The sequence below is a fragment of the Cervus canadensis genome, chromosome X (assembly GCF_019320065.1).
Source record: "Cervus canadensis isolate Bull #8, Minnesota chromosome X, ASM1932006v1, whole genome shotgun sequence".
Classification (NCBI taxonomy): Eukaryota; Metazoa; Chordata; class Mammalia; order Artiodactyla; family Cervidae; genus Cervus; species Cervus canadensis.
Window position 1 is genome coordinate 141,750,476 of NC_057419.1, and position 26,433 is coordinate 141,776,908.

General features: G+C 34.3%; 1 protein-coding gene across 9 annotated transcripts in view; it reads right to left on the reverse strand.

Moving 5' to 3' along the window:
- The window catches only part of DCX (doublecortin), a 361,602-nt gene that overhangs the window by 325,177 nt on the left and 9,992 nt on the right, over positions 1–26,433 (reverse strand). For all 9 annotated transcript variants that reach the window (XR_006267372.1, XM_043457798.1, XM_043457799.1 and 6 more), the window contains exon 2: positions 25,885–25,948. The gene's annotated coding sequence lies outside the window, so the exon portion shown is untranslated. The remainder of the gene's footprint in view (positions 1–25,884; positions 25,949–26,433) is intronic.

The following is a 26,433-nucleotide window of genomic DNA, read 5'->3' on the forward strand; positions in this document are numbered from 1 at the left end:
GAAATTAAGAAATCAGCAACTATACAGATTGGTATACTTACATCTCATGGTGACCACAAGCCAAAAATTTATAACAGATACACACACACACAAGAGAAATGAATCAAAGCATATAACTAAAGACAATCATCAAATTACAAGAGAACAAAAGAAGAAGAAAGGAGTAAAAAAGAACTGATGATTAATGAAATGGCAATAAGAACATACATATCAATAAATTACTATAAATGTAAATAGAAAAATGCTCCAATCAAAAGACATAGAGTGGCTGAATGGATACAAAAGCAAGACATGTACATATGCTGCCTAAAAGACACTTCAGATTTAAAGACACAGATTGAAAATAAGTGGACAGAAAAAGATATTCCATGCAAATGGAAATCAAAAGAAAGCTTGGGTAGCAATATTTATATCAGACAAAACAGACTTTAAAATAAGACTGTTGCAAAAGATAAAGAAGGACATTACATAATAATCAATGGATCAATTCAATAAGAAAATATACAAATTATAAATATTTGTACCCAACATAGGAGAACCTAAATGTATAAGGCAAATATTAACAGAAATAAATGGAGAAATTGACAGTAACACAATATTACTAGGGGACTTCAACACCATACTTATACTAATGGATAGATGATCCAGACAGAAAATCAATAAGGAAACACTGGCTTTAAATGACACGTAAGATCAGATGGACTTATATACACATATATAAAACAATGCATCCAAAAGCAGCAGAATAAACATTTTTTTCAAGTGCACATGTAACATCCTCCAGAACAGATGACATGCTAAGGCCAAAAAAGAAGCCTCACTCAGTAAATTTAAGAAAACTTAAATTGTATCAAGCATCTTTTCTGACCACTAAACATCAACTACTAGGGGAAAAACACAAAAAAGACAAACATGTGGAGACTAAGCCATATACTGGTCAACAACAAATTGACCACTGAAAAAAATAAAAAAGGAATTTAAAAAATACATGAAGAGAAACTAAAATGAAAACACTATGATCCCAAATTTATAGGATGCAGCAAAAGCAGTTCTAAGAGTGAAGTTTACAGGGATACAAGCTTATCACAGGAAACTGGAAAAATCTCAAACAACCAAACTAGAAAGAAAACAACAAAACCTAAAGTTAGTAGAGGAAATCATAAGGATCAGAGCAGAAATAAATTAAATAGAGATGAAAAAAGTAGAAAAGATCAATGAAACTAAGGGCTCATTTTTTGAAAAGGTGAACAAAATTGATAAACCTTTAGCCAGACTAGAGAAAAAAAAAGAGAGATGGCCCAAGTCAATAAAATCAGAAATGAAAAAGAAGTTAAAACTGCCACCACAGAAGTACAAAAGGATCATAAGAGACTACTATGAACAACTATATGTCAATGAAATAGACAACCCAGAAGAAATGGACAATCTCCCAAGACTGAACCAGGAAGAAAATAGAAACAGAAAATAACAGAAAATATGAAACAGATCAATTAAGAGTAACAAAATTGAATCAGTAATAAATAACTCCTAACAAATTAAAGTCTAGGACCAGATGGCTTAACAGGTGAATTCTACCAAATCTTTAGAGAAGAGTTAACAGCTATCTTTCTCAAACTATTCCAAAAAATTGCAGAGGAAGGTACACTTCCAAACTCATTCTATCAGGCCAGCATCACCCTATTACCAAAACCAGATAAATATATTACAAAAAAAAAAAAGGAAATACAGGCCAATATCATTGAGGAACATAGATGCAAAAATCCTCAACAGAATATTGGCAAACCAAATACAACAATACATTAGAAGGGTCATATACCATGATCAAGTGGGATTCCTTTGAGATGCAAGGATTTTTCAATACCCACAAGTCAATCAATGTTATACACCACATTAACAAATTGAAGAATAAAAACCTTACAATCATGTCAATAGATGCAGAAACAGTTTTGACAAAAATTCAATATCCATCTATGATATAAATTCTCCAGAAAGTGGGTATGGAGGGAATATACCTCAATAAAGGTCATACAAGATAAGCCCACAGCTAAATTGTTCTCAATGGTGAAAAGCTGAAAGCATTTCCTCTAAGGTCAAAAATAATACACAGATTCTCCCTCTCACAACTTTTATTTAAATAATATTGGAGGTTCTAGTCACAGAAATCAGACAAGAAAACAAGGATTCTGTTTCAGTAGGTCTAAGCCCTAACTAGCTTCCCGATGATGGTAACATTGCTGGTCCTTAGACCACACTTTTCAGTAACGAGGGTCTAAACCAGGAGTACACAATAGAAATATTACCAAAGCCACAAATGTGAGCTACATAGGTAATTTAAAATTTTCTACTGGCTACATTAAAAATGTAAAAAGAATAGTTGAAATCAAATTTAATAACTTATTTAATCCAAAATATAAAAAATACTATCATAACATGTAATTAATATGAAGATGGTTAATATTTTACATTCTTTTTTCATAGTAAGTTTTTAAAGGCAGTCTTTATTTTTACATTTACAGCCTATCTCAGTTCATACTAGCTACACTTCATAATTCATTAGCCACAGTTAGCTATTGGCTATCAAAGTGGATAATGCAGGACTAACTCTTCCATGTAGGAACCAAAAGGAGCATCTGAATGATTATTTATGATACTTCCTCTCCTCATTTCTTTCTGTCAAATAAGTCATTATTAAATGAGATTTATATGCAGGAATCCAAGTGCATTTGAGCACAGACATTAACAACATCAAAGCATGGGGCTGACTTATGCAGATAAACACAGCTTTTCATTCTTTTTCTTTCTCTAAGAAATAGAGAAACATTTACATTTAGCAATAGACATAATAAGAGATGTGAACTATTGCATCAGTTTCTGATGGTTGACTGCACATATGACATTTGTCCAACCTTCTCTTGGTTCTGCCAGGTGAGAGTGGGGTCAATACAAAGATCCTGGACCAAGATGCTGGTATCTCAGAAAAGCTGATCAAGAGAGCTGGCCAAAGAAGATGTCCAAAGGCAACTCCAATCCCATTACAGTGATGCAACAGTTCCCTGCAACTCAGTACTAATGCCTTTGAACACCATAACCCAGCTGAAAGAAAGATCCCATTTGCTTGGAAGAGGAAGTGGATCATGAAATGCTTCACTTAGGAATTGTATTAGAGCTGGCACTTGATAGACTGGCAACAATTTTGCAGGAAAAGTTGGAGGGAAATAACATTTCAGAAATAAAAAATATGAACAAAGGTATGTATAAGCCTTGAGGTGAAGAGGAAGGTTTTGAGTTGAATCTTTGCTCTACCACAAACACTATTGTGACTTTCATCCCATTTACTTATCAATGTGAAATTCCGGCCTTGTTCCTTCTAGTTTCTTGCTCCCCTGTTACCTAATTCATGCTCAGTTAGTTAGGTGACTATTTTCTGTGTCTGGGTAGGAAAATTCCCTTATGTATTTCACTACTTTTCCCCACCACCCCATATTCCACAAGGGAAGTTGACTATTGGGCAGCCATTTTACCTCATTGCCTGGTATACAGAAAAACAAAAGACAACTAGATTTGAATTCTGAAGAACTATGCTGAATCCTTTTTTTCCTCTTACCTTCAATAATTAATTTAACCTCTTTGAACAATTTTCTTTATTTACATAATAGTGATAACAAAGTCTTCTGCATAATTTTGTGAGCATTAAATAGAATATGTAAGTAAGAATGACTAGCAATTAGTAGATCCTTAATACATTATTTAGTCACCCTTAAAAAAAGGTGTGTGAGTGAGAGAAACTAGTAACTTTGAGAAGGCCCTAAAAGTGAATGAGTCCTTTCTGAGATAGAAAGTATCTAAGGATTAAAGATATATTTCAATTGGTTAGCTTTTCCTCAACATATTACCTCCTGGAAATTGCTTATATGCATTTACAGTTAGAACTCCAATGCATAACTGTAAATAATAAATTATTAAAATATATTACCTGCATCTAAAAATAGTCATGTGTGTGCATGCGTGCTAAATTGCTTCAGTCATGTCCGATTCTTTGTAGCCTATGGACTGTAGCCTGCCAAGCTCTTCTGTCCAGGGGATTCTCCAGGCCAGAATACTGGAGTAGGTTGTCATGTCCTTCTCCATAGGATCTTCCCAACCCAGGGATCGAACCTGTATCTCTTATACCTCCTGCATTGGCAGGTATGTTCTTTACCACTAGTGCGACCTGGGAAGCTCTCCCAAATAGTCATGAGAATAAATGAAATTGTATGTTGTTGAATTTAGGCCTTGCAATAAGGTGGTGTTGTTATGAGACTGAACTGCAAAGTCAACTCTAAGGAATTTGTCCAGGGTCAAAATGCCAGTAATATGCATACGTATGCCAGTATCTCAGTTTATGTACCCAAATTGAAGTTGGAGTATGACCTAGCTCAAGGAGATAAGGTTGGGTCTTATAACTTCAAGAAGACTGATAAACAAAAAGGAAGGAAATTAATAAAGGGCTAGGCATCTAACCTAGGTCAGGATACAGGTGGTGGAGTATAATCCTCCCGGACAGCAGTTGCTTTCCCTCTGCATAAAAATTTGGTGGCTGACCATCATACACTTATGATTATTTCTCTGTGTAAGTAAAATTTTAAAAGTTCTCTGTTCAAAGAAATTCATTAATTTCATGATATTTTCTTCAAATGAAGTTATGTTTTTAATGAAACAGTATACTACTACTATATAGAATTTTCATATTTTTATGCACTTTTCCACTTTGCCAGGGTTTCTAGGAACTCTAAGCAGATGTTTACAAAATATAGCAATGTTGTATAAACAGACTCATTCAGCAATTTGCAATGTACTATTCATGGCAATGAGAAAAGTTCAGTGTGAAAACACTGTGGCTAGGGGAACCCAGAGGAAAATTAATAATAGAGAGAGATACTTGGGAAAGAATGATACAATACTATGTTGATGTTGAGCTATGCAATTTTAATTTTGTTGAGGACAATCACTAAAAATAATATGTGTAAGAATCATTTAAAGAATCCTCTAAAGTCTCTGAATATTTAAAGTAACCACTAGCAAAACCATAAGAAGTTTGATCGTGGGTTTATTATCCTAAGACACATTCAATATACTTGGTCAAAAAAGAATCAGTTAAGATGATATTGTTGATTAAGAAAATTCCCAATTAGGAAAACAAGCACAACAGAAATGAAATAAAGGCCAAATGAGGTTAAGATCAGTAGTTTCTGGTGATTGGAAATTTATTGTATTTCCTCCTTCAACCATTTACTTGGGCTCTCAATCATTAAAGGGAGGGATTACATTTTATGCACTTGAAGTTTTGGCAGCCAATACAATGTTATGGCAGAAAGTATGGTTTTTCCAGTAGTCATGTATGGATGTGAGAGTTGGACTATAAAGAAAGCTGAGCGCTGAAGAATTGATGCTTTTGAATTGTGGTGTTGGAGAAAACTCTTGAGAGTCCCTTGGACTGCAAGGAGATCCAACCAGTCCATCCTAAAGGAAATCAGTCCTGAATTGGAAGGACTGATGCTGAAGCTGAAACTCCAATATTTTGCCACCTGATGTGAAGTGCTGATTCATTCGAAAAGACCCTGATGTTGGGAAAGATTGAAGGCAGGAGGAGAAGGGGATGACAGAGGATGAGATGGTTAGATGGCATCACCCACTCAATGGACATGAGTTTGGGTGAACTCCGGGAGTTGGTGATGGACAGGGAGACCTGGCATGCCGCGGTTCATGGGGTCACAAGGAGTTGGACACGACTGGGTGACTGAACTGAACTGAACTGAACAGTATTATATTCAGGACTACTGAGAGAGCCCTTGATACCAGAGGTTTCCAAAGTGGATGTACAAGATGATCCATGGGGCACAGGAAGGAAAACAAGAATTTTTATTTAGACTTTTAATTTATTTTGTCTCACTTCTTTTTTAGAGCACTTTATCTCAATATCTCATATAATTTACATACCATAAAATTCACCATTTAAAGTGCAAAAGTTGATGATTTTTAGTATATTAAGATTTGTTCAATCATCCTCAGAATCTTTTTTTAATAGTTTTTATTTTTTTTTTTTTACTAGTTGGAGGCCAATTACTTTACAATATTGTAGTGGTTTTTGGCATACATTGACATGAATTAGCCATGGATTTACATGTGTTCTCCTTCCTGATCCCCCCTCCCGCCTCTCTCAGAATCTTATTTTAGAACATTTTCAATGCTCCAAAAAGAAATCTCATACCCATTAGCAGTCATCCTCATCCCCTCTTCACCCCATCTCCAGACAATCATTTATCTAATATTTGTCTCTATAAGTTTTCTTATACTGGACACTTCATATACATGAAATTGTATAATAAGTGGTCTTTTACCATAGGTTCTTTCACTTAGCATACAGTTTTCAAGGTTCAACTACAGCATATTATGTTATCATACTTCATTGTTTCTAAAGCCAAAAAATAGTTCATTGTATAGATGTACCATATTTTATTTATATATCTGCTGATGAAAATTTGAGTTGTTTCCACTTTTTAGCTAGTATGAATGGTGCTGCTATGAACACTCATGTAGAAGTTCTTGTGAGGACATACATTTTTCAATTCTCTTGGGTATATAACTAATTGTGGACCATATGGTAACTTTAACATTTTGAACAACTGCCAGACTTTTCCAGAGTATCACTTTGCATCTCTATCAGCCATGCAGAAGGATTCCATTTTCTCCATATTCTCACTAACATTAGCTATTTATTTGATTATAGTCACCTAGTTGTGTGCAGTGGTATCACATATAATTTTGATTTGCATTTTCCTAATAACTAGTGATGTTGAAGAATTTGCCATGTATTTATTGGCTATTTGTCTTCTTTGGGGGGAATGTATGTTCATATTCTTTGTTCATTTTTAAACTGGGAACATTTAAATTTTTATTTTAAAATTTAAATTAAAAAAATTTAATGTTCTTTTTATTGTTGAGTTGTAAGAGTTCTTTATATATTCTGGATAACAGTCCCTGTATTTATTTATTTACTTTTTGTATTTTGTTTTACAATTTCTAATTTTTTCTTTCTTTTTTATTTTTTAAATTATGAAAGTATAATAACACATTTACAGGAGACATGGAAAATATAGAACAAAGTTACATATCACAGTTATTACAAGTACAATATTACAATTACATATCACAGTTATTTTTAAGTAGATAAATTAAGATTTTCAGCTGGAGTTTCAATATCAAACTCTCAAAATTAATAGAATGAACAGACAGAAAAGTAGAAGGTTATAGTAGACCTGAAAAGCACAATGAACCAATTCAACATAATCAAGATTTATACAATTTTCACACAACAGCAGGATACAAATTCTATTCAAGTTCCCATAGACTATAAAGAAGATACTGGAATATTTCCAGGGACATGAAACAAGGTGCAAAAATTTAATGATCTAAAGGTATTGAAATCATAGAGTCTGTTCTCTTATCACTGTGGAATTAAGTTCAATTCCAGAAAAATAAATGACCCAATCAAAAAATGGGCCAAAGAACTAAACAGACATGTCTCCAAAGAAGACATACAGATGGCTAACAAACACATGAAAAGATGCTCAACATCACTCATTATCAGAGAAATGCACATCAAAACCACAACTACCATTACACGCCAGTCAGAATGGCTGCTATCCAAAAGTCTACAAGCAATAAATGCTGGAGAGGGTGTGGAGAAAAGGGAACCCTCTTACACTGTTGATGGGAATGCAAACTAGTACAGTCACTATGGAGAACAGTGTGGAGATCCCTTAAAAAACTGGAAATAGAACTGCCAAATGACCCAGCAATCCCACTCCTGGGCATACACACTGAGGAAACCAGAACCGAAAGAGACACGTGTACCCCAATGTTCATCACAGCACTGCTTATAATATCCAGGACATGGAAGCAACCTAGATGCCCATCAGCAGACGAATGGATAAGAAAGGTTTGGTACATATACACAATGAAATATTACTCAGCCATTGAAAAGAATACATTTGAATCAGTTCTAATGAGATGGATGAAACTGGAGCCCATTATACAGAGTGACGTAAGCCAGAAAGATAAAGACCAATACAGTATACTAACGCATATATATGGAATTTAGAAAGATGGTAACGATAACCCTATATGCAAGACAGAAAAAGAGACACAGATGTATAGAACAGACTTTTGGACTCTGTGGGAGAAGGCGAGGGTGGGAGGATCTGAGAGAATAGCATTGAAACATATATATTATCAAGATATATTATCAAGTGTGAAACAGATCACCAGTTCAGGTTGGATGCATGAGACAAGTGCTCATGGCTGGTGCACTGGGAAGACCCAGAGGGATGGGATGGAGAGGGAGGTGGGAGGGGGGTTCAGGATGGGGAACACATGTAAATCCATGGCTGATTCATGTCAATGTATGGCAAAAACCACTACAATATTGTAAAGTAATTAGCCTCCAACTAATAAAAATAAATGAAAAAAAGTTAGGAATCAATATCAAAAGATATTTGAAAATAACCCACATATTTTCAAGTACAATGTGACATTTACCAAGAGAGATCTTTGACTTACTCATTGACAGCCTCAATAAAATCAGAAGACTGAAAAAACAGAACGTGATTGCAGAGAAGAAAGTGTTTAAATGAGAAATTAATATCAAAGATAATTTAAAAATCCCATGTATCTGGAAATCAATGTCTACTTTTAAATGAGGGTGTATCTAAGAAGCCATAACAAGGAAAATTAGGAAATATTTTTAATGGAATAAAAATGAAAAGATAATTTACCAGAATTTCTTGCATGCAGCTGAAGCTGCTCAATGCAACTAAATGCAATGTAGAACATTGAATAAGGTATGAAAACAAATAATGGACACTAGCATAAAATTTTGTGAAATTTGAACAAAGTCTGTAGTTAATAATACTGTGAAAGTGAAAGTGAAGTCGCTCAGTCATGTCTGACTCTTTGCGACTCCATGGACTGTAGCCTACCAGGCTCCTCCATCCATGAAATTTTCCAGGCAAGAATACTGGAGTGGGTTGCCATTTCCTTCTCCAGGAAATCTTCCCGATCCAGGGATTGAACCCAGGTCTCCCACATTGTGGGCAGACGCTTTACTGTCTGAGCCACCAGGGAAGTCTGAGCTACCAGATAATAATACTGTATGATACAGTTATTTATTATATATCTGTATTTACAGATACATTAATTTCCTGTGTTTTTTTTACAACATAGTATTTCTTTATATTTTCAGAATTAGAAGTTTCAAGTTTCATTCAAAATATTTTTTTATTTATTTTTATTTATTTTTTTATCAGTTTTTATTTTTTTTTAAAGTCACTAAGATGATAAGACTTTCTAGTCTTTTAGCAGTTACATTAGATGCCAAAATACATGAAGCTGTATCAAAGTTTTGAGTGAATATAAATTAGAAATCTGGTATTCTATTCATACTAAGTCAAACAAGTGAATCAAGATGTCATAAATTTTTTAGCTAGGCAAAAATTCCTAAGTTTTCTATATAATTTCTAATTTTTGAATGTGTTTTAGAGTAAAAATAATAGTACAATAAGTATATATTATTTATAACTAAATTTGGGGGAGTGTAGTTTAGTGAAAGTCACTTAGTTGTGTCCAACTCTTTGTGACCGACTATACAGTCCATGGAATTCTCCAGGCCAGAATACTTGAGTGGGTAGCTGTTCCTTTCTCCAGGGAATCTTCCCAACTCAGGGATCAAACCCAGGTCTCCCACATTACAGGTGGATTCCTTACCAGCTGAACCACTAGAGAAAAAATAATAGTACAATAAATATATATTATCTGTAACTAAATTTGGGGGAGTGTACTCAAAAGTATTTTTTTTTATGGTTAGTGGCTTACAACTAAATCTTTGTAGAGCACTGGTTTAGACCAAAATTATTATTTTTCCCATTTGCTATTTTCAAGAAGGGAAAGTTGAGTTGCTAAAGATAAACTTAAGCTCTTATATCTTTTAATCACTGTCCTATTGAACTATGTCTGGTAAATACAAAGTAATTTAGGTTATGCTAGATAATTAATACTTAGGACTTAAGAAATTTTAAATATAGGAGATGAGGAAGGGTGGCTAAAATGTGCTACCACATAGTGTCCACTCCAGTAAATATCAGTCAAGATAGACATCATCATCATTTTGATTCTACAGATGGAAGATGAACCATGTTAAGTAACGTGGACAAGTCATACAGCTCATGAATGGTAAAGAGAGAATTTGAACTCAAGCCTGACTCCAAAGCCCATTGTTTTCTACGTGACATTGCCTATCAGTTAAATTATAGGTGAGATTTCAGGAATGAGCTAGAAATTGGACTAGATGACTTACCTTCCAATCCTCATGTTACAATAACATTTTGATAGAAAAAAGCATTCAGGTCTATATCTGTGGTAATGTTCATAGCTAATAAACATCTAGGGGAAATTATTTTACTGCCTGTGAATAATACCCAGTACAGTGACATGTACAAGGGGAATTAATAACTGTCTGAGACGGTGACATGCCAAACAGTCACTTAAAACAAAAGTTATGGAATTACTATTTCTGAATTATTATTTCTGTAATTTTTTAGTTATCATTTATGTAATAGTCAATAAATTTTGTTTATACTTACTGTACTTAGAATGTGACTTTGTATTTATAATACACATTGAATTTGTACTTATTAAAAGTAAATTTCACAAAATAAATGTGACATACTTTCATTCTAATGAGGGAGTCATACTCCATGTCTAAATAAATGAGATGAATGGATTACAGCATGAAGATCAATTCATTTTAACCAACTAACTAATTTTTACAAATCACCACATAAATAAGCCGTTACTATCAGTATGAACTAAATGGCTTTATTAGTGTTTGGTTAAATCATAACCAATAGTCTAGGGCTTAGATTATACTGCTACCCAAAATATATCCTGAGCAATAAATCCATTTCATGCAGCTAGCAAATTAGAGGAGAATAATAGTGCAATTATTCTCCATAGAGTAGAGAAAGTTCATTTAATTTTACTCAACAGCAAAAAACAGATTTTAAAACACTCCATGTTTAGTGAAGCAAAATCAAGAATATAAAATTCAAATAAGTTATTTTATATACTCAATGCTTTTACTTGCTCCCAATGTTAATCTTTTCCTTAACTGCTATCATTTTAATACATTGACTGGTACATGCCTCCTTTGTCAAAGGTATTGGGAAATGCATAATAACTGGTATTCTATAATATATAAGATTTCTGTTGGGAATTACTTCTTTTCAGATGAATGGTTTTTTTTTCCAATGAAGGATTTATACCATAATTAGAAAAATGATGGTCCAAATCCCAGTGGAAAGATTATAATACTTTAATTGGTATTCATTTGTTTTAGGCAAGCCCATGGAGAAAACTAGAAACCACTTTTTACTGAAGTTAAATTGTCAACTGTGAAATCAACTAAATCACATTCTCACTTATATATCTGAAATAATTGGTCCATTTAATTACTTTTTAAGAAGAGCTAGTCATCTGACATTAACTGAACAACCCTGAACAAAAAGTTTTAAAATTCTTCAGGTGAAAATATAGGCTCCAGGTAAACTTGGAGAGGCAGTAGAATATTTTAAGTATACTTAAAGCTACTATCTGCTAGAAAATCTTACATTTTAAATATATCTAATGAAGTAATATGTTGCACATTTTGAGGGTTTCTTAGCAGAAAGATTTAGCTTAATGTCATATGAGCCAGGATCAAGGCCTGTTAAGGGCAAAAAAAATTATACTTGAACTTCTCATTTATAAGATAAGAATGATAGCACGTGCTGCTCAGCCATCTCCTAACCTTCCATGATAGGATAAAGCCTCATTTCAAATTAATTTAGATGATATTTATTGAGTTCAATTTGCATGGTGACCTGGAATTTTTAGGGCAATCAAGGTAACATTCAGTCTGCTTGTCTATATAAATTATCCAAATGTCTGGGAAAATCCAAAATTTCATCATTCAAACTATCTCCTAGACTACGTGTTATACATGAAAGTAACAAACAAACCCTTTTACCATAGAATGCTTATTCCATAACAGTATGGTTTTCAGTGCTTTTGCCACTGTCAATGCTGAATAAGATTTTATTGACCAAATGTGTTAGTTCCTAGTAAGAACAAGTGCTAATAAAATGCAGGTTACTTATTTTGGGTCTGGAATATTCCAAATAGGTCAGTAACTGGCAAATACTATTCATATCATAGAGATGAAGAAACTGTGGAACATCATAGATAAGTGATTGGGTCCTTAGAAATAATAAATTCAGCAGGAGAATTTATAATATTTTGCATTTGTATAATTCTGCATAGGACTTCATTCACCTCTCTGCCATCCACCCCTGCAGTCCTCCATAAGTAATCCCAACCTCCAGCCTTACCTGAACTTTCATATTCACATTTCAGTGCAAATTTATTGAATATCTACTCTTTGCAAAGTACTGTGCTAAGTGCAGATACAAAGATGAATGAGATGTTCTCAATAAGCTTAAATCTAGTAAAGGGATCATAATACCACATATAATATTATAAAAAAGATACAAGTAAATATGTGAACATAAAAGAGGAAGAGCACATTTTCACCATGGCAGAATCAGAGCAGTATTAGAGAAAGTATCTGAAATTTAAAAATAATGCAAAAAGATTGGGGCCACATATTTTCAATGTCATAAGAAAGTGAGGGTCATCCAAGAATTGTTAGGGCAATGATCAGAAAATGTTTTCTATAAAGGTCCAGACAGTAAATATTTTTACTTTTCTGGGCCATACTACCTCACAAGTACTCAACTCTGTCATAACATGAAAGCAGCCATACACCATTTGTAAACAAATGAGTGGCCAGACTTGGCCCACAGACCAACCCCTGATCTGGGAGACCTAGGCTGTAATTTGCCAGCCCCTGATCTTGGGGACCTAGGATAATAACTTGTTCAGCTCACTATTCACTATTGATTTAAGGTTCCAGACTTAGTGACGTTATATGTTAACTTGTAGATTTTTGTCTTGTATAAATGCAAATAATTTCTGTCTATAGACAGATAATTCCAAAGTTGCACATTACTCAGTTTGTATCTAATTCAGTAATCTTATATTCCTATCAACGTGCTGTGTTCTGCTTGACTCAGTTGACTCAGCTGAGTCTGACTCTCTGCGACCCCATGGACTATAACCCGCCAGGCCCCTCTGCCCAAAGGGATTCTTCAGCCAAGAATACTGGAGTGGATTGCCATGCTCTCCTCCAGGGGATCTTCCAGACCCAGGGATTGAACCAGTGTCTACTGTGCTGCAGGTGGATTCTTTACCGTCTGAGCCACCAGGGAAGCCCATGAATACTGGAGTGGGTAGCCTATCCCTTCTCCAGGGGAACTTCCTGACCCAGGAATTGAACTGGGGTCTCCTGCATTGCAGGCAGATTCTTTACCAGCTGAGCTATCAGGGAAGCCCATTCCTATCAATATTCTGTTTTAAAATGGTCTTTGACCCAGTCATGACACCTTAATGGTTCCTTCATTAGTTAATGAGTTAAATAAAATCTTTGACATGTATTCATTTTATACATGCTTGATACGTATTGTTTTAGTTGCTTGAAAGTTATGCTTTGACAGTTTTGGAGGTTCCATGTGAAGTGAAAGTTGCTCAGTAATGTCCGACTCTTTGTGACCCCATGGACTGTACAGTCCATGGAATTCTCCAGACCAGAATACTGGAGTGGGTAGCCTTTCCCTTCTCCAGGGTATCTTCCCAACCCAGGGATTGAACCCAGGTCTCCCACATTGCAGGCAGATTCTTTACCAGCTGAGCCACAAGGGAAGCCCAAGAATAATGCAGTGGGTAGCCTATCCCTTCTCCAGGGGATCTTCCCGACCCAAGAATCGAACCAGGGTCTCCTGCATTGCAGGCGGAATCTTTACCAACTGAGTGATCAGGGAGATTCCATGAAGATGCCCAAATTGACTCACCTGGTGGAGACAAAAAACTACATTATGGGAGAATGTAGTCTGTTTAAGACCAAATGCCATACATGTCAATGTATGGCAAAAACTACTACAATATTGTAAAGTAATTAGCCTCCAACTAATAAAAACAAATGGAAAAAAAAAAAAGACCAAATGCATTTTTCTTGGCTGTCAGAGGGAATTCCAAGCAGCAGTAGAATAAAGTTCAAGTAGAACTTGAACTTTGCTTATTCTGTTTCTATAGATGTTATTTTCTCCTCTCTAGTGATTTTTCTGTTTTTCTTTCTTGTTTGTATTTGAAAAAAAGTGGTAGTAATGATTGAGAATTTGTTTTTATTGTCTGACCATTTGGTGATTTCTGTTGGCTAGATGGTGGAGAGCTATTCTCTCTTGAATGAGAAACAGAATCTAGCTTGTTTAGGCTTTTTGTTTGCTTATTTATGAACTCAAATCAATTAAGAACTTTTTGCCCATTGTAAAGGAGAACAGCTCTTTTGTATCTAGACCTATGAGTTTTTCTGTTTACTCCTGATTCGTGACAGAAGTTGTACAATTGAAGCCATAAGCTTTCCATATATCTGTGTTTCTGTAAATCACAAGGACCTATTCATGTGAACATGAAATAGTTTCCTTCCTATGAAGTTCAGTTCAGTTCAGTCACTCAGTCCTGTCCGACTTTTTGTGACCCCATGGACTGCAGCACGCCAGGCTCCCCTGTCCATCACCAACTCTTGGAGCCTACTAAAACTCATGTCCATCGCATCAGTGATGCCACCCAGCCATCTCATCCTCTATCGTCCCCTTCTCCTCCCATCTTCAAACTTTCCCAGCATCAGGCTCTTTTTAAATGAGTCAGTTCTAGAGATGTCAAATTAAAATAATAATCACTAGCTTCAATGGTCTGGGTAGTACTGAAGGCTAGATTTGTTAGTATTATATGATAATGAAGACAAATTCCAACTCTGTAATGTAATGTGAATGTGTCCTCCTCAATCTAGAAGGTGGGGCACTGAGATACTGATGCTAACAAAATTTTAGACAAACAAGAGTCAGATTTTCTGACCTCTACTTATGTAAATAATATCTAAAAGCAGGCATGTTAGGATCCAAAGAGCTGCCAAAATGCCGACCAAGTGTCTATAATGAGGAATAGCATCCAGGTACATCTACACCATATTTAAAATGTGTAAGAGACTTAAATCTGCTAAAAATCATTGAATGATATACTTGAAATGGGTGAATTATATGATATGCAAAATATGCCGAAATAATGTTATTAAAAATACCCAGGATACTGAGAAAAATCATATTTTTCAAATATGGAGCTTAGAAAATATACAGATGTGAAATAAAGTCAATTATAGTCATAAGAAAAGGCAATCTGTTAGGCATTATAGATATTTAATTCAAACAGATGTCTTACACAGTTGCATTTTAATGTAGGTGAAGCATGCCACTAGAAATAAATTTATTAATGAAATGTCGTTGCAATTAGAACTCTAGTTATTTAGGAATAAATTTTTTTCAACAATTTTTTTTTTCATTTTCTGGAACTTTTCCTATCGTGCATATTTTCAGAAATTTGCAACTCATATAACCAACTCATCAATGACTTTCACCTTGACCACAGATTTATTTGTATGGAAAAACACAACAGTATTTGCTAAGTATATGCAATATCTTCCACCTAATTAGTACCTCAGGGGAGGTTGTTTATAAACAGAAAACAATAAGGGACATGTTAAATATCCCTAGCAGTACTCTCTGCATACTATCAGCTTTAGAAATAGAGAAGACAGTTTGTATTTTAAGCTACCAGATTGTCATTAAGTACAAGGAATCCAAACAGAATAATGTGTGATTCATGGGGAAATAATGCTCTCTGCAGCTTTATACACTGGAGAAATGAACAGTTTCCTTTAGTTTCAAATTAGGAATATGTTTAGAGGGCAACATGGAAACAGATACTATTATATCTGTTTTCAATATTAATTTAAAAAAGAATGCTAGTAAAAATGTTTCACACTTGATACTAAATATATCTCAACTTTGCATATCCCCCACCTTCCTACAATCACCGCCAAGTGACAACCTAGTATCCATTTACTGGGATCACTGTAGAAATCAGCCATTAATCAGGGAGCATTTGGCTCAAGGGACCTGTAATGGGTTGCAGAGGATTGCACATCATGCTTCACATGCAGATGAGGTTGCCATCTGGTGGATTTTCTCTAACTAAAAGCTAACAATATTTATAGATAAAGCAGAATAATCCTCCTCTAGGTGGGAAAAGCTGATGCTTTTAGAAAACATCTGATTTCTTTTGACATTTATTAAATGCCCATTATGTGATTTGCTCTGAATGGGTGCCTGTTTTTTATAACTTAAATGTGAGGAAGAAATACCTCATATTTATATTATATTATAGTATATTAAAATTTCAGATTTAAAAGGTAAAAAATGTGGGATGGAAAAAGATATTCCATGCAAAGAGTAACCAAAAGAGAGCAAGAGTGGCTACATTCATATCAAATAAAACAGACTTTCAATCAAAGTCTTTCACAAGATACAAGAAGGTCACTATATATTGATAAAGGGATCAGTTCAGAAATGGCAATCCAATAATAGTAAGGGCGTTTAATACCCCACTTGCAACATTGTATAGATCATATAAATAGAAAATTAATAGTGAAAGATCAGATCTGAATAATACTATGGACTAAATGGATCTAACAGACATATACAAAACATTCTATCCAATAACACCAAAATATACATTCTTCTCAAGCACACATGGAACATTCTCCAGGATACATCATATGTTGGGCCACAAAGCAAGCCTTAACAAGTTTAAGAAGACTGAAATCCTATCAAGCATCTTTTGCGATCACTAAGGCATAAAACTAGAAATTAATAAAAAGAGGAAAATTGAAAAATTCACAAATATGTGGAAATTAAATAACATACTCTTGAACAACCAATGAATAAAAGAAGAAATCAAAGGGGAAATCAGAAGGCATCCTGAGACAAATGAAAACAAAAACACAACATACCAAAATAAATGGAATGTAGCAAAAGCAGCTCTAAAGGTGAAGTTTAAAACAATATATACCTACATTAAAAAAAAAAAAGATCTGAAGTAAACAACCTAACTTTACACCTCCAGGAAATCAGAAAAAGAACAAATTGAGCCCAAAATTAGTAGAAGGAAGGAAATAATAAAAATTAGGAGAGAAATAAGAGACTAGAATGACAATATCAAGAAACCAATAAAACTAAGAGTTGGTTTTTTGAAAAGATAAACAAAATTTAACAACCTTTAACTAGACTAACCAAAAAGAAAAGAGAGAGGACTCAAAAAGTAATAAATGTGATTTTTTTTATTTAGCAGATTCTTGCTAAACAAAATTTTATGTTAATAATAAAAAAAAATATCTAGAAGTAAGATCTATGACATCACATTGGTTCTGTTTTAAATGTCAAAGTGACTTCTGATATTAAGTGTATCTTTACCTAACAGACTTACTATGGGGATTCAGGAGAAGATACATGGCAGAACTATGAATGGTTCTTTCTCTAATTTACTCTAATACAAAATGACTGTTAATTCAGATATCATCACCTAACGTTTCTACTTTTACTCTTCTCTTCTTCTTTTCCCTAATGAAACTACCCAAAAGTGATTTCCCATGTAGTGAAATATAAAATCTATCCCTCAGAAGGTGTGACAGTTGCTGAAAACAATGTGTTATGAAACCACAATTACTTATTCCATTTTTACACAAAGGCTAGTTAGCTAACTAAATTCTCTCTCATGGCCATTAGTCAGCTATTTCACAACTAATTATTTATTGATCATAAAGGAGAACAGGTAAAAAAGAGCATGGGCTTTGGAGTTGGATCTGAATTAAAATCCTCTGTTTGCTGAGACTCCTTTCTCAGCTATAAGAAAATTAAGTGGGGGAAATGACACTAGAGGGATAGTACTACGTAGTTTTACATATGAGAGCACCTAACAAGTAGATTTTTTAATACAGCTCAGTAAATATGAGAAATGGGTATTTTTTGTCAGTTGTTAATGTTGTTGTTGTGTGTGTGTTTTACTGAAGTCCTATTTACTTTACCATCCTGAATGTTTCTATTAACATGACTATGTCTGCATGAAATGCCCCACATCAAAGTTAGTTTAAAAAAATAAATCAGCAAGCAAATACATAATATGTATATACATAAATATATCAACACAAATTTAATACAACGGTAGTGGCTACTTCTAGAAATATGACATCACCACTGCAAATGGGATGTTATATGAAAGGGTATTTGTGACTTTGGATAAAATTACTTTTACAGTAAGATGATGCATGCAGTTTGGTATGTAGAAGTAAGGATGATGAGCTCTGGAAAACAGAAGACAAGAATAGGCTCTGGTGATGCAGATACTAATGTTGAAAATACATGTGAAAAATCAGGTATTCCATGAAATAGGGGATAAAAGCAATACAGCTAAACTAATGCATTTAATTTAGAACTTAAATAGAACTTATTTTACTAAATTGAAAATGTAAATGACCTAAATAGATATTCAATTCATTCATTTACAATCCAGTTGACAAGAAAACCTTTTTGGTATCTTCTTACTGAGGTCTCCTTATATTTGAGGATCTATAACACATGCTGATGACTATATAATCTGTATCTCTAACCTAACCTTTCCTCTTGAGCTTCAGACTCAGATACCTAAATATCTCCTAGACAGCTCCACTAGCATGTTCCACAAAAGAGACAGAAAACCAAATTATTAAAAGTGTACACTAGGGGTTAAACAGACTGGGTCCAACTCCTGATTCTATCATTTACCAGCTGTGTAACTTGAGACAAGTTATTTCTCTGATCTTCAGTTTCTTCATTTGTAAAATGGGGATAAAAATAGTACTGATCTTACAGGATTATTGTGAAAATTAAATGACATGTATACCTAATGCACTTGGCTGAATGGACCCTAGTAAACAATAAGTTTTACATTCCATTATAAGAAACACATGCATATATCTCCCTGAAACCAGTTATTTTTCTCCAAGTGTGCCTTAGCTGGCAGGTCTTTTTCTAGATTTAGAAAAAGTTCTAGTTCTACCTGAGCTGGTTTTAATGATGTTTTGCAGCGATTGTCAAAGGTTAGCATAAAAGAAGAGTATACAAAGAAACATATATATGGAATGTTATCTACATAATTCATTATATTGCAGGTTGGCAAACAGAAAAAATAAAAATATTTTGCATCATTCATGTAGTATTTGTCACATAATATCATATAGAGTATAGCAGCTATTTTGTACATGTCTTACCTTCAACACTAGGTTATGAGCACCTTGATAAAATAAACAATATTTTAGGCATTTTCATATCCTTTCTCCCATAATGCTAATCACAATGCCTTGCAGAGTACATATTCAATAGATACCAATCAAATAAGAAACATTTACCTTGTTTTTTTTTTAAACAAATTTTCCAATCTTAAACAAATGGAAAGCTGAAATATATTTTACTAATCTTTGGAAGAATTATTTAAATTCTCATTTCCTCTTCAGATTATTTCCTCTAATCCTAAACCAATTTTATACATGTTCCAGACCCATGCATTCTTAGTAGCTTGTCTGACTGAATGTGTATTGATCATCACAGGTTGCTATTATCTAGGAGTTTTGTAAAAGTTTGATCACTTGGAAATATCGCCATATTGCTTTAAAAATGTTTAAAAATTACAGAAATGTCTTGATGGGTTTCTCTTTATTTTTTCTCATTTTTATTCCATAGCCTCTCTTATGAAATACTTGATGGTATATTTTGCAAAACAGTGAACTATTGCAATCAAAACTCTTGCTTGAAGTTCCAAATCATTAACCTTCAAATTCAAGTACCTAAGATGAATCACTTAATATCCACATACTGAAAGAATAGCAAAAAGCAAGGATAGAGTACAAAATTATGCTAGGAATACAAATAAGTCTACAGCAGTACTTGAGAAAAGAAGGGATGGGATAGGGAAAGGAAATGAGAATGTTATGACCCTTCAGTGGCATTCTTTCCCCTCTCCTCCTTACAGACTCATCCTTCCTTTTTTTTTTAGTTTAAATTCACATGTCAAATACTCCATTTATTTGGTTATTCATAACCATTTATTATGAAATAATTCACAAAAAGTTTTTTAGCACAGTTACTCACTAAAAGGTAATAAATATTAGCAACTAGTATTATTACTGTGTACAACCCATTTCTTTGCTCTTACCTTGACCTCTTTTCCCAAATGTACATATAGGCAGGTGTGTGGTCAGGGTTGAAATAGAGGAGGATCAGACAGATTTTTATTTTTAATACTTAAGGTCTGCCTGAATGAATTTTAAAAAATAGTGTCTTGAATTCACCCACTTCATGAAATCTACACTAAAATGCCTGTTCAGTCTCTCAAATCAGGAGTCTTCAGCAAGGAACTAAATGGCATGCTTCTTAAGGTTCCTCAATGAGGGCAATTTATGTCTAAAGGTAATTTTTTAAAAAATGCATTCTGTATCCAAAAAACGCTAGAAAAGTCCATATAACTTATGTTTGTATATCTGGTTAAATTACCTATAATTTTAAGTATTTGAAAGTTAATATAACTCAGTTTTCTGTAGCAACAGACTTTTACAGTAAATAGTCATATATATGACTTACATATTATAGAACTGCTTATTTCATGTTTCTCTGAAACAGATTTTCTTTTTGCAGGTGGGTTTCTCAGTCTCCCACCTTTAATGTTATTAGCTTGGATGGCATTATTTCTCCATATAGAGTGTGCTATTAAGACTTCCAGTTAAACTAGGAAGATTAGAAACAACATTTATCTCTGCTGCTGCATGAAGCTCCACTGAAGTGACAATAAAGGAATTTTTTAAAGGTATAAATAGAGAAGGATGAAGACAACAGGAGAGGAGACAACAGCAGACAAGTGAAGTCAACAACATTTTGGAAGCTGGAGAGCAACAGATGAGATGAGTGTTAAGCTTACTTAAACTGGAAAAGCTGAAACCTAAGGCTGATGGTGACAGGTTCAGTTTTTAATTTAAAGTTACTGGATATCTCTGAGGTACAGGTTGAAGGGAGAGCAAAAAAGAAGAGGATTGATCAAAAGTACATAAAAGAAAAAAATTAGATCCCCAAAGTTCCTTATCAATTTCAACAAAAGATTCAAGAGTTAATGCAATATTCTTTTTCACTGTGTGGAGGGTCAGGTGTTTCTTGTTGTTAAGGAAGCTTGTTTGTTGATTTAGTTGAAAGTAAAACAATGGTTTAGGTTGAAAAAAAGAGTCAAGTTTTATTTTCTATAGTGCTTGAAATATCTGCAGAAAAGAAGCTCTAGTGTTGGAAACAATAAGCATAGCTGACAGCTGGAATTTGAAGTTTAATGAAAATGGGGGTTGTGTGTCAATTCAATAAATTTTAAGACTGCCCTCTGTCACCTTTCTGCTGGTTGGTTTCTAAGATACTATCAGTTGGGGAGATAGGATTCTGGAGAACTAACACAAGTGTAAAGCCCTACAGACACTGATATTTGGGGTCTCCCATTAAAAAGACTGAATTTCTTCCCAGTTACTACACAGTGAAGTCCCAACAATGAAGACAGAACTACTTTTTTGTGCATCACTCTTAAATATTTATGGCTATCTAGGGCAGGAGGAGAAGGGGATGACAGAGGATGAGATGGCTATATGGCATCACCGACTCGATGGACATGAGTTTGAGTAAACTCTGGGAGTTGGTGATGGACAGGGAGGCCTGGCGTGCTGCGGTTCATGGGGTTGCAAAGAGTCGGACACGACTAAGCGACTGAACTGAACTGAAATCCCTAGATATTTGAATAAAGTTTCTAAAATGCAAGGCAGAGATCAGAACAACAGCAGCAGCAGTAACAAAAGTCAAAGAGAAAAGAAACAAAAAAAACTATTATTAATAATATCTTCAGAGAAATGAGATGATACTAAATTCAAGATACAAGAACAGTATGCTATAAAAAGGGAACTTTAAATGAACAAGAAAGAGCTCTTAGGAATTCAAAATCTTATAGAAGTGAAGAGGAACTAAAGAACCTCTTGATGAGGGTGAAAGAAGAGAGTGAAAAAGTGACTTGAAACTCAACATTCAAAAAACTAAGATCATGGCATCCTGTCCCATCACTCCTCAGCAAACAGATGGGGAAAAAGTGGACGCAGTGAGAGATTTTATTTTCTTGGACTCTAAAATCACTGTGGACATGACTGTAGCCATGAAATTAAAAGAAGCTTGCTCCTTGGAAGGAAAGTTATGACAAACCTAGACAACATATTAAAAAGCAGAGACATCACTTTGCCAACAAAGGTCCGTCTAGTCAAAGCTATGGTTTTCCCAGTGGTCATGTATGGATGTGAGAGTTCCCTCAGTCTTCTCCTGGTTGGCTCCTTATCTTTTGAGTCGCAGCTTAAATGTCAGTTCTGCAGAGAAGCTTTCTCTGACTGTTGAATCTAAAATTCCCATGCCACCCCACCCCCTGTTATTCTCTCCTGCATTGCTCAGTCCTTTATTGCTCTTTATCACCACATATTTGCATACATCTTTGTGTGTTTTCACTAGACTCTAAGCTTCTAGTCTGTGTGTAGCAGATATATATATTGATTGTATATATTAAGTGTTGTGCTCAATGAATATTTCTTAATTAATTTGTTTTTATTAAGCAATCTATCCATGACTCTGATATTTATAAAAAATGGTATGTTATATTCTGTAGCTTTTGCTATCTTAGCAAAAATTAGATAAAGAGAATTAAGTAAAAACAAATTAACTAAAAACAACTCAGATCTTTTAGAAAACTTGCATTCTTGAAAAACATCCAAGTCTTAACAGCTTTTGATTCATCTAAACACTAGCCTTCTATCAGATAATGGATTTAAGCAATGTCTGGAAGTATGTTTTATTCAGTACAGTCTCCTTTAATCAAACATTTTATCATTTATAGTTAAGCTGATTATGATAATTTTACACAACAGGGCTTAATTAACATCACTGATCCATACAGGAAGCATATACTCATATAATCAGGATCACATAAATGTTTTTTCCTTCTTCCAAAAATAGTTGGTAATAAGATATATAAATTAGTCTCATAGTCACAATAATAGAATTAAATGCTTCATTTAGGTGACTTGTTTCATACTCAATTGGATTTTACCTAAAGAAAGCATTTCATGGTTTCTGATCTTTGTCTTTGTAGCCTAGGGAGGAATGTGAAGTAAAAATCACAAAGGTTCATTTTAATTATTTAAGTGATATTGTAGCTTCGATATGATTTGTAGTGTAATTTTTTATAAGCAGCAATTTCATGTACAGATAGGATTTGGAAAATCTTACAATTTAAGTCTGATAAAAAAGAAATCAGATGTGTAATTTGTCTAACACATTGCTTGTCACATTAAGTGTGCTCAATAAAAATTAGTTTTGTCCCTGCCGGTGATAACTCAAGTAGTGATGCAGCCAACTCTCACTCATTACAGTTCATTAAAACCTCAATTTTATACTTGTATAGTGTTTTTTTTAATTTAAGCCAAAGACTTTGATCTGATTTATTTGAAATCATTGTTTATGCTTCTTCATATTTTCTTTCATATCATTTCTTGGGTATCCTTTTGAATCTTGACTTTATCAGCTCTCTTGCATACTCTTGGGAAATGAAGTACTTCATTTTACTTGATAGGATCTTGAAGAAACTAGGAAGTCTGGTTGAAATAAAAATATCTATTAATAAACTGTCAAGGAGGAAAAAATCTTTTTTGTCCCTCTACCTTTCTCCAGCTGGGGCCATGTAAATTAGACTGACAAAAGACAGATTAACAAGAGAATAACAAACAGAAGTTTATTAACCTGTTTATCAGGTACGTGCTCCATATACTCAAGAATGAGTAACTGAAAGGGATGGTTAGAGTTTGACATTATATAGCAGTTTCGAATAACAACAAATTCTTATAGAAGTGACAAGACAAAGGAAAAGGACTTTGAGTTTTTGGGGTGACAAATTAGGAGAAAGTAAATATATGGGGAAACTAATGGACCATAAAAGCTAATTAGTAAAGCTTGTTATATAGGTTCCTCTGATGTTGACTTCAGGCTGTAAGCGTCTATACTTGTCTCTGATGGTCAACCTCTGTCCGTCCTGTTACAGAGGGGAGGTGGACACCTTTACAGTTCAGTTCAGCTCAGTTCAGTCGCTCAGTTGTGTCCGACTCTTTGTGACCCCATGGACTACAGCACACCAGGCCTCCCTGTCCATCACCAACTCCTGCAGTTTACTCAAACTCACATCCATTGAGTCTGTGATGCCATCCAATCATCTCATCCTCTGTTGTCCCCTTCTTATCCTGCCTTCAATCTTTCCCAGCATCAGGGTCTTTCCAAATGAGTCAGTTCTTTGCATCAGGTGGCCAAAGTATTGGAGTTTCGGCTTCAACATCAGTCCTTTCAATGATTATTCAGGACTGATTTCATTTAGGATGGACTGGTTGGATCTCCTTGCAGTCCAAGGGACTCTCAAGAGTCTTCTCCAACACCAAAGTTCAAAAGCATCAATTCTTCAGTGCTCAGCTTTCTTTATAGTCCAACTCTCACATCCATACATGACTACTGCAAAAACCATAGCCTTGACTAGATGGACCTTTGTTGGCAAAGTAATGTCTGTGCTTTTTAATATGCTGTCTAGGTTGGTCATAACTTTCCTTCCAAGGAGTAGGTATCTTTTACAACTACTTTTGGGCAAATAAGGTAGGGCAGAGTTTTTCCTGTATCTCCCTCTTCTCAGTTACCTTCAGCTCAAAATAATTCTTATGTCAAAGTACCATATTTGCAGTGGCATATGTTGCTACTCTTTAAACCATTTTCTCTACATTTTTCCAAAAATCGACTCTATTATAGTACTTTGATTTGACCAGTGTAGACAAGAAATAATTATTTTTGTGTCTCTAACAGTAAGAAAATTACCACCAATAATATTTGGAAGGAAGAGAAAGAAAGGGCGAGTCAAGTTTTGGCAACTTTTCAAGAACACATTGGATCCACAAAGCATGTCTCAGCTTTGATAAAAGACATTTAATTTAATAATAAAGGATATATAGAAATTTTGGATGAATGATGAAAAATTAAGGAAATAAATCTAAACACAACAGGTAGTTTAAGGATTCTATAACATGCGATACTTAGATTAAGAAGAAACATTGCTGGTTTATCAGACTTTAAGATCATATTGCTGTTATTGCTTTATATTATAAAACAGATATCATTACTGTAGGCTCATCACTAAAGGATAAGTCAGTGTAGTATGCCTTGGCAAGCATCTGTAGACTTAGATTCAACCCATTGCTAGTATTATTAGCTCTGCTATTGGGGAAGAATCACAATCTATTTGAATCTTTGTTTCCTGTCCATAAAATAAAAAGAATGGATTCCATGGTTTCTTAATTCTAAAAGTGCACAAGCCTTTGATCAGCCTATGAATAAATTCATCTATTGTTGAGACAGAAAAGGTACTATGTTTTATTTATCTTTGTATTCCCCACAGGGCCTAGCATGGTATCTAATAATATAATTCTTTTTGTTCAATAAACATTTATTGAGTATCTTCTAGGTTCCAAGGACAGTACTAAATTCTAGAAATTCAGAGATGACTTAGACCTGGTCTCCACTCTTTTTAGACTTTACAGTCCAGAGGAAGAAAACAGTGTATAGGTAATTTAAACATCAAGAATTATGACAAGGGTAGGCAAAGAGCAGTATTTGCACATAAGGGACATACCTTACAAGGGTCAGAGAAGGGCTTCCCGGAGGAAATTGCATGTCTTCTGAATCTTGAAGGACAGCTAACCAAATTGATGGGGAGGCAGAGGAAATAGCAAGAGGAGAAACAAAAAAAATAAAATAAGAATATGAATAAATATGGCATATATTCATCACAGTTTTCTTCTGAACTATTAAAAAATAAAATAGCTTCTAGGTTATATAAGGGGCTTCCCTTGTGTCTCAGCTGGTAAAGAATCCACCTGCAATGTGGGAGACCTGGGTTCGATCCCTGGGTTGGGAAGATTCCCTGGAGAAGGGAAAGTGTACCCACTCCAGTATTCTGGCCTGGAGAATTCCATGGGCTTGTATAGTCCATGGAGTCACAAAGAGTCACACATGACTGAGTGACTTTCACTTTCAGTTATATAAAACCAATATGAAACCACCCTTATCATAAGGATAACTAATGCTAATTTATTTTCCATATTTTCTTTAGATTCTCAGCAATAGTTCCATGTTTATTTTACCTGAGCAAGTATATATGATATTCCTTCTAAAACGCATG